Here is a 9609-nt window from a genome sequence, read left to right on the forward strand (position 1 = left end):
TAATCCTATCATCTCAAGTGGCAGGAGTTACTCTAGAATTCCCCTTCAGAGCCCATATAAACAATTGTATCACAGGATGCGTCAGTTCAACTCGAGCAAATAATCTCAGCCCAGCTGTCTTTGTTATACTCTGCTACTCTGGTATTTCCCTTCAGAGCGCGTATATACCCCCGTTTATAACCACAAGGCAACGTTAGTTCACAACACTTTGATTAACACAACAGTGATTCGTTCCTGAATTCATGCATAAACTGTCTGCGAGAAATCCCGGACAAGAGCCCCCATTATGTTGTATATGTTGGGTATCAAAATTTTGATGTGTTGTATGCGTGCGTGGGTGAAATTATTATGTTGTATATGTGGGTTATGAATATTCAGTGAAAATAATAATAATCAAATGAAATTTGGCCAAATGTGTAATTATCCGGAAATATGTTAATTGAGGTAATTATGCACATTTAATTATGCCAATTCGAGAGGTAATCGTAGTAATTATGCGAGTGGGTGTAATTATGATAATGCAAGTCGTTATGATAACCAGACCCCGCCTCGGTGATGAGGGTGGGTTATCGATCGGAATAAGGCAATTAATCGTATGCAGTTATGCAGGTGTGGTGTAAGTATGCAAGATTAACTTAGATTAACTCGGCATCGTTGTCTAGGTTCGTCTCATTCTCGCTTATCTTTAGGTCCCCGGTTCACCCCGTTATCGCTTTAACATTTACTGAGTATGTATGTGTGTTTATTAAGGTCACCAAGTTCAGATCTCAACGCAGAAGCAGATCTTATGCATAGACTTCAGGAAAGAATCACACAACCACTTCTGTATTAATCAATTTATTACTAATTCAACCTCAACTATGATATAGTATGCGAACTCTCAATCCCGGAACGTCAACACGGCATCAATACAGTATCATCAATGATTGTCTGATTTCACTTGACAACGGCACATGGATCCCGCATAACGCGATGGTTGTTAGTGAGAGAGAGAGTCGTTAAAACATGCAAATACTATGCTAAGAAAAACCTTAACTTTAATGAATGATTATACTCAATATTGTTCACGCAGTACCGCCCTCCTTATTGATCATACGCAACCCTTATCACGTTGTTAGCACCTTGGGTCACGGGACAGTTGAATATTCTGTAGAGGATGCGAGTACGTGCGGCGATTATGACTGAAAGATACTTGAAAGATTATACGGCGATAAAAAAAACACAATCAAAACAGTTATTATTCTTAAAGGCACCAATCTCAACAGATACATCGGCAGGTTATCTGACAACAGAATGGCTCGGAGTAAGGGCCTGCGACGGTGCTCCTTTTCCGAAGATCGTTATCTTATGTCAAATTTACTAATTGGGGACCAGATCACCTGATAAGGATCTGGTGGGCCACCACTCTCCACGTGAGCGTGGCTCGGCGGAAGGAGGTGCCAAGAATCAATTCGTATTGATGGATCTGTTGGGAATTTATGCGATTAAGAGTACAGCCCACTAAATATTAAAGATAAAAATTACGAATACTCTTATAAACGACGGATGGCCATCACTCGGTCTCGAGTGTTTTCTTCACAGCCACGGATGGCTTATGGGTTCGAGTGTGTTTGAGTGGTAAGAGTGGTCTTGAATAGTCAGTGTTCGGAGTCGGTTCTTTATGTCAAACAGACGCCTGGTGGTCGTGTGGTGAGGGGGCGGTGCGCGTCATACGTATCAGTCGCTCTCCTGTCGCCGTGGCGAATTGGTTGGATGCCTGTTGATACGCTGTCGTAGTTCGGAACCCGGTCGGTAGGTGGCGCCCACAGCTCGCTCGCAGCGCGCAGTGCTGGGTCGTCGCCTCGTCGCCAAACCGCGACCTTCAGCTGCAGAGAGACCTCCGACTCGGCAGAGGTTGGCCCACGCAGGCCGAGTTGAGCTGTCAAGCGGGTCTTGCCCGCCTGCAGAGGAGATGGGGAGCCGCTTGAGTCGAGCCCCGAGAGCCGGCTGAACTCGGCTGAGTCCCAGAAGCTGAAGAGTCGAGCCGACCCGTTGGTCGCAGCTCGCTCCTGAGTCGACCCTCCCGGTCGAGCTGAAGATGAGTCGAGCCGACCCGCTGGTCGCAGCTCGCTCCTGAGTCGACCCGCTGGTCGAACTCCTGAGCCGACCCGTTGGTCGAACTCCTGAGCCGACCCTGTTGGTCGAACTCGGCTGATGAGTTGACCCTCCTGGTCGAACTGGTTTCCAATGCTCAGGGTCCTTTCTTTTATGCCGAAAAATCCCTTTGGGTCCTGCCCACAAGGCGGGGTTTCTTTCGATTTTTGCTGTGTCAGGATCTGTCCGTAGGTAGGTGTGTCCATGTGTGTGTCCGTACGTCCGTGTCCTTGTGTGCATCACCCACGGTATATTCCGTTGTCATACTCCCTCCATAAAATCCATGAGCAAACAATCAGATGTTACAAATTGCCTCGAAATCGTCTCTCTGTCTGGGTGCAATATTATCTCTTGTCTGGCCTTCTTCATGAACCAAAACACAGACGTTACAAATCGTCTCACAGGCGCCTCTGTCCGTGTTGCACGACCTGGAGGGAGGGGCACACTCCCTCCGATCCTCACAGCACACAAAGACATGGTTAAACAGTTTTAAATTAACATTTGTCCCTTACCATTTCCCAGTTATGATTCTGTATGTAACCTAAGGTGTGTCGTTTCCCATCGTGGTGCTTGACCCAAGTGGAGGTGCCTCCCCGAGCGCATACACACTCCCATCCCGCGCTGCGGGGATACAAAGACGGCCGGGATCTCCCTTTCTCTCCGACCCTGGGTTTAACATCGCTCTTTTATTATGTATTTTATTTCGACCTGGTGGTGATTTATCCCGCTATCCTGGCTTTTCATAAGTTTTACTTTAGTCTTTCCATGCATAGGCTTATTATTATTAATTTATTTCCGATATCTTAGGTTAAGGGGTAAGTTTCTTGATCCTAGGAATTCGTATTCCTTGGTGTCTGCATGGTTATATAAGCGGAATATAGTTTACGGTGAATAGCGTTAACATTGATGTTATGTACGATATTATGTATTGTGATGTCTTTAACTTAACTTGTTGGTCAGGGCTTTACTGACATGAAGTTGCATTTCATAGCCTCGCAGTCTTTGCCTCACTCTGTCTCTGCTCGCCGTTGTTGTTGCTGTCCAGCTGACGCCGTTAACTCAAGGCCTCATTAATTTCCGTCACTCCTTGTAGGTGAGGGCGGTTGAACCTTGGAGTCAGTTCTGGTTTTGTCTGCTTGCTTCTTCTGATGTCCCCTGACCCCGGGAGTTATTATTTCTACTTTTATGGCCTGTCGAAGCCCGACTCGCTGTTGCTGGGCTGGTGGGTCGCTGGGTTGGTGTGTTCCCGGCTTTTTTGCTTACGTTTGCAGTTCGCCGTGCTCTTAATTTCCTTCCCTCTTCAACCTTATATCGACTATTCGCTCCTGTCTGGGTGCGATTCAATTTTGACTTAGGAAGGTTCTGATCGTCATATGCTTTGGGTCGAGTTGTATATTAAAGTATGGAAATAACATTTCATATTGACTTAATGATGGTGATGGTTCAGTAGGCGTAACTTGTGGCCTGGTTTAATTGGAGTGGGTGTGAATATCGATAACTTTAGCCTATCCTGTTGTTAAATTCCGACTTTAACGTTACTTTAATAGCAATACAGAATAATTGAGCTTTTCGTCTTAACTAGGCGAACGCGAACTTCTGGTGACCCCTGCAGCCTTGCTATTCAGCTGAGTCTGCATCCTTGAGATATACAACGCTCTTATTCGTCTCACTGTGGCCATCCAACCTTCTGCTCTGGGAGTGTTATTCTTAATTTCAGGTCAAAGGCCCCCTCACGTTCAGACGCGCAGGTTGTTTAAATCAGCTCCCTCCCCTGTGTACACAACCTTGAGCTGACCCACTTCGTTTGACCACTCACCCTGGATTTATCTTTCCTTGAGGCAAGGTTGCAAATTCTGTCATCCTAGCCCTCCTCCAGTTCATTACTCAACAACACCTGGTGTTTTGCAGCCAGCAGCCTGCTGCTTCTTGGTGTGTTTTCATTCATTATATCTCAATGATGGAAGAAGGCTAGAATACAACACGAGGCCGAGCTGTTCCAGGCACTGTGCCGAGAATTCGGAATCCAGAAGGACCGAACCACAGCGTACCACCCCCAAGCGAACGGTATGGTAGAGCGCATGAATCAGACCCTAGCGGGGAAACTCAAACGTATGGCGGCCGCAAATCAACGGGATTGGGACGAACACCTTCCCTACGCCCTTTTCGCCTACGCCATCACCGTACACACGTCGACGGGACAAACCCCGTTTTTAATGATGTTGGGCCGCGAGTCTCGTTTACCCGCAGATCTGCTATTCGGCGTCCCTTTCCCCCCAGCCGGAGGAGGGAAGCCGCCCCGTGGAACACCTGTTGGAGTCCCTGTGAGAAGCCCGAGGCCGAGCATACCCGCAAGGGGAAGCCGCGCATCGGCGGCAGGAACAGGGCACCCGACCCCGCATGGAACCCCCCTTATTCCTGACAGGCGCTAAGGTGTGGCTACACACCCCTCGCGTCGGGGCCGGGCAGGTGGGGAAACTGACGACCTACTGGCGGGGACCCTGGACCGTGGTGCGGCAGATCTCCCCCTGGACGGTACTAATTTATGGCGGGGAGAGGGGTCGAGAGACGGTGGTCAACGTCCACCGCTTAAAACCGTGGAAAGCGGCCCCGGCGAGAGAGAACCCCGTCACCCGAAGGCCCCGAAATCCCGGAGTACCCGCACCCCTCGTGTTGGGGGGCCTCGCACACTACATGGGCCCCGCCGGGCCGAGACGCCCCGATCCAGTCCGGAGACGGCGCGGACGACGGCCCCTAAACCCTTCCGCTGCTGAGTTTGTGCCCCAGCCCACAGGTGCCGGAGGACGGGGAGAGCCGCTGGAGTGGAGGAGGAGGCCGCCGCAGGAGCCACAGAGGACGGAACCACCCGCCCCGAGACCAGCCACCAGGTCCGGACGGATCCCCCTGACCCCGCAACGTTTCCTCGTGGGCGCGGCCCAATCGAGGTGCTCCAGTCAACTCGGGACGGGGACTGGCACCTCGGGGGGCTATGTGATGCCGCTGCTACGAAGCCGTTCGGCAGGCGCCCCATCCCCGACCTCGCCACCACCAAGCAACGGAGCCAACCCCTCGTCCCCCTCACCTCATCTCACATGAACACACCCGCACGCATTTCCCCCCCCCCCATAGAGCTGGAAGGGAAGGTCACCTGATCGACCGGTTTTTATCCGAGAAACCCTTATCGGGATTAACTCTCACGGTTTCCGGCGATCAGGGAATTGGACGGCCTCCCCCGACGCTACGTTGCACCGCGGCGCTGCGACCTGCCTTAAGATGGTATGGCCGCGGCGAGGGGCATTCGGCCGCCGCGGTTGAAGCGCATCCCCCACACACACCACCCACGTGTCGACGGGGCAAGCAGGGGAGGGACGGGACAGCATGAGTAGCGGGACCGCAGGGGCTCTTGCGCATAGTCACGGATGGTTGGGATAATTACGCTTGAGCGCGCAGGCACCATTGTTAGGGAGGGAAAGGGATTAATTCGAATTTACGCCACGCAACGCCGCACACTGATTAGCATATCACAGGCTCCCGGAACCGCGGTGCGCGTGCCAGAGGGGCGCGAGCCCATTGTTCAGAGCCGACACCCTTTGAGGAAGGGAGGATAAATAGTGGGCGCAAAGGGGAAATCGGGCTCTCTTCTCTCCAGCGCCAGGCGACAGGACGCTCTCCAGTCCAGCGACCCGAACGTCCGTGAGACGCATCGAGGCACGCTGCGAGTACGGGATCAACGAACCGCCGTGGGCATCTAACAGGGAGTAAGAAGGTGAAGTGGGATAATAGCCGATAGATAAGGAATAGGTACAGGTTTAGTGGAATAGGCCAGCCTCGTCGACTCACTGATTCAACATTAGTTACCAGGTAGCGAATAATAAATCATTAATAGCGAAGCGTGGCCTCGCGTGATCTTGTCGAGCAGTGGGAACGTGTGGGTGCGCGTGTGTACACAGTGGTTCGCCACGTGAGTGAGCGCTGCGTAGAGCGGCGCACGAGTGGGTGTCGCGTGTGTGCAGGTGTGTGCGCTCGTAGTGTGGGGGAAGGGGTCGGTGCGTCCGCAGGCCCCCGCTCCGTCTGTCGCCGCCGGGACTCGCGCAGTGTGAGGGCAGCGTCATTCGCCCTCCGACCCCTGACCCCCGTTTAATAGCGCGTGATCCGTGGAGAGACAACGCAGCGTCTGCAGGTGAACGACGGCGTGCGGCGAGCTATGCCTCTCACACGAGCTCGCGGAGGGACGGACCAGGGAGGGGAGCCGTCGGGCGATGAGCCCAGCGACGGCAGCAGCTGCTCGCAGAGCAGCGAGGGGTCGGCGCACGGTGGAGCCCCTGCCATAGGCACGGAGCAGGGAGGGACTTCGGGGACCAGCGGCCCCAATACTGGCTTTGGCCATTTTGAATACGGGGCTTTGGACATGTTGGTGATGTGCAGCTTCCCCTATCATGATGCTGGTGGTGTAGGTGCCTTCTTTTTCAGTTAGTGGAAAGGCATAAGAAGTGCTGGAGTGCATAATGGCAGGTGAATGGGTGAGGTGGCGTGCAGTACATATATGGTATAGAGCAGGGGCGGTTTCTTCATTAGGGCGATTGGGCGACGCACCACCAATGTCATTCAACCACAGAGTCACGCTAGCCGTCACTGTGCCTCTGGATATAGTCCAATCAGCGTCATGCTACGTTCTGTGGAGTACCGCCTCTTTTTGGGCGATTTCCCTCCGGCTGAGAATCGCCCCGAGTGGTCCCATAGACTTACATTCAAAGATGTTTTTTTTCGAACGGGGGGCGCTGCAATGCATTCTCTATGGCTTCCGGGAGGGCTCGCACTAACGTGCTTACGTCATCATACGTAAGCACGTTTAATCCAACAAAATTATTTGTCGCCACCTAGTGGAATCTTTAATAAAAGAAACATGAGTGGATTGTATTAATAGTGAGTATAGAAACAAACAAGATGTATTGTAAGAGTCACTTTATTTTTCATTAATATTAAAGAAGTGAAGTTGCCTTTACATGCTTAAGCTGTTAATTTATCCTTTGCATGGGTGGACCTTATCCTTATCAATCATCCAGACATTTGCCCCCCCCCTGAGAGATTTTGCAGGAGCCGCCACTGGTATAGAGTAGTGTACGATTGATATTGTGTGTATGGTGTGCTGTATGGTGTGCGGTGTGGTGCAATGAATGGTGGTAGAACTTGGTACAGTGTGAGAGCAGTGGAGTTGACCTGATTAGATGAGGGTGAGTGTAGTGAGGTTGGGGTGGGTGTGAGTCGGGGTGGGTGTACATATGGGGTGTATATGTCTTTGTGTGTGCATATGTAACAAGGTTAGTGTGTGTGAGGGGCTGGTAACCCGTTCACTTTTAACACTAATTTTTTTTATCAGTAACCACTGTGGAAACACCCATTTAAACTTTTCCTGGAGGCCAGGGAGGAGGCAAACCCCCATTTGGCGGAGCCAGACTTTACCCCTCCCCTCGGGGTTTCTCAAGATACATCCGGATAACAGTAGGCTTGGCCACGTGGAATTTACAAAGGCTCACTGTGGAGAAGCTTCCATTCCTCTGTCGGGAACTGGACTGGTACCGCTTGGACCTGTGTAGTACACAGGCGGTCTGGTGGACTGGTTCTGGTTCCATTCACCATGAGGGGCGGACAGTTCTCCACTCAAGGCAGGAAACTGACAAACAACAGGGAGTAGCACTCTTTTGAACAAAAGAATGAAGTGGATGTGAGAGCATGAAGGTGAGGTCTGGGAAGCTGAGTGCCATGCTACTGCGGGCTTGCCTCTATCAATGGGTCGAGAGGTGATTTTGGTTGCTTATGCCCCCACAGAAGATGAACATCAATAGAGGGTTGCAGGCAAGGCTGATGAGTCAGATTCCTGCGATGACCTGCCCTATGTGCTAGCTAAAGTGGCCCCTTGGGATAGAGTCATCCTATTGGGTGATTTTAATGCTCGAGTGGGTCATGATGTGGATACCTGGTCTGGAGTGATTGGAAGCCATGGGCCAGATCAGCTCAATAACAACGGTAGGAGGCTGCTAGACCCATGGGCTTGTAATCACCAACATGCTGCACCTGCCTGGGTATTATGTCATTAAACTCTCCCCTCCCTCAACACCCTATGGGTGATGGAGAAGTTGTGGAGAGATTGGAGAAGTTTCCACATTTGGGGACCCAAGAAAGAAAAAAGATTAGATGGAGGCATATTATAATAATTGTTGCGACATTGAAGTGTAATGTATAATGACTTATTGTTAGTAGGTCAGCTTATTGGAGAATATATTGAGTACATTGATTATATTGATGTAGTTTATATTTAGTTATTTCATATCGGTTTATTGTATGATAGTGGGTGGTTGCAGTTCTTTAGTGTCAATATACTAAATGCCTCTGTTGATATGTAAACTCTGACTTAAACATAGCCACTTCCGTGACCAGTTACATGCTAATTCCTCACATTAACATCATTCTAATCTCCCAGTTACATGCTAATTTCTGACTTTAACATCCTGCTAATTCTCTCACATTAACACAGCTTATTCAATGCTAAATTCTTCTGTTGATATGTAAACTCCTTTGTCAAGGCGCTTTTCTCCTCCCACCCAGCTTAAAATACGCTGCCAAGCTTAGCAGTGTACATCAGAGCGCTGTCTTTCAGACAGCTCTGTCTTCACCTGAGGACGACTGCTTGTGTTGTGGCCGAAACGTCGTGAGAATTTTATTGTTTTATTTTTATTATTTCCCTTTTACGTGACTTTACCGAAAGAACCAAGATGAATCCCTGCAGTCACGAAAGCTTTAAATCGAAACTATAATCCATTCAGTCCTCCCTGCGGTATGTTAGTCATGGGGCTTGTTTGACCCCACTCAACCAGTGCTAGTCAGTGCGGATGTGAACTAGGGGAGGACAGCATGGGTTCTGAAGCTACAGAATGTGGAGCTTTCAGTGTTATCGCCTCGTATTCATGGGTTTTTTCGGGGTACTGTACTGTAATCTCTTCTACATGCCAAGCATTAATTAATGGCTGTTGCACAATTCTGCACGATCTACGAAATCCTTCCTTTAAAGCCCCCCCAAACCTATCGTTATATTCAGCAGAATAAGATTATGATTCACCGTGGGCTCTTACCTGGCTAAAAACCATCACAAGAACGAATCTCAGGAGACCCTTACCTTGGTGAGAGGTCCACTATCTTTTATCCCCCGGGGTTAAACTGAATCCACAAAACTCCACTCAATGCATTTGGTTTATTTTCAAGTTTGAAATGATGTGAAACACACGCAACTCAATACTTAAGTGCTCTTCAACATCACAAGACCATTCTTATCTAGATGCGTATATATAATTTTACATTCCCCCCCATCCCCACAAATTGGCTTTTCAGAGCAATTTTACAAAAGATGTCAGGTCAGGGAAATAGTTTATTGAGATAAGATCCGGTATAGAAGTTAGAGCAATAGCTTATATACAAGGTTAAAGG

This window comes from Lampetra planeri, chromosome 36, assembly GCF_965212315.1.
Source record: "Lampetra planeri chromosome 36, kcLamPlan1.2.h2, whole genome shotgun sequence".
Taxonomy (NCBI): Eukaryota; Metazoa; Chordata; class Hyperoartia; order Petromyzontiformes; family Petromyzontidae; genus Lampetra; species Lampetra planeri.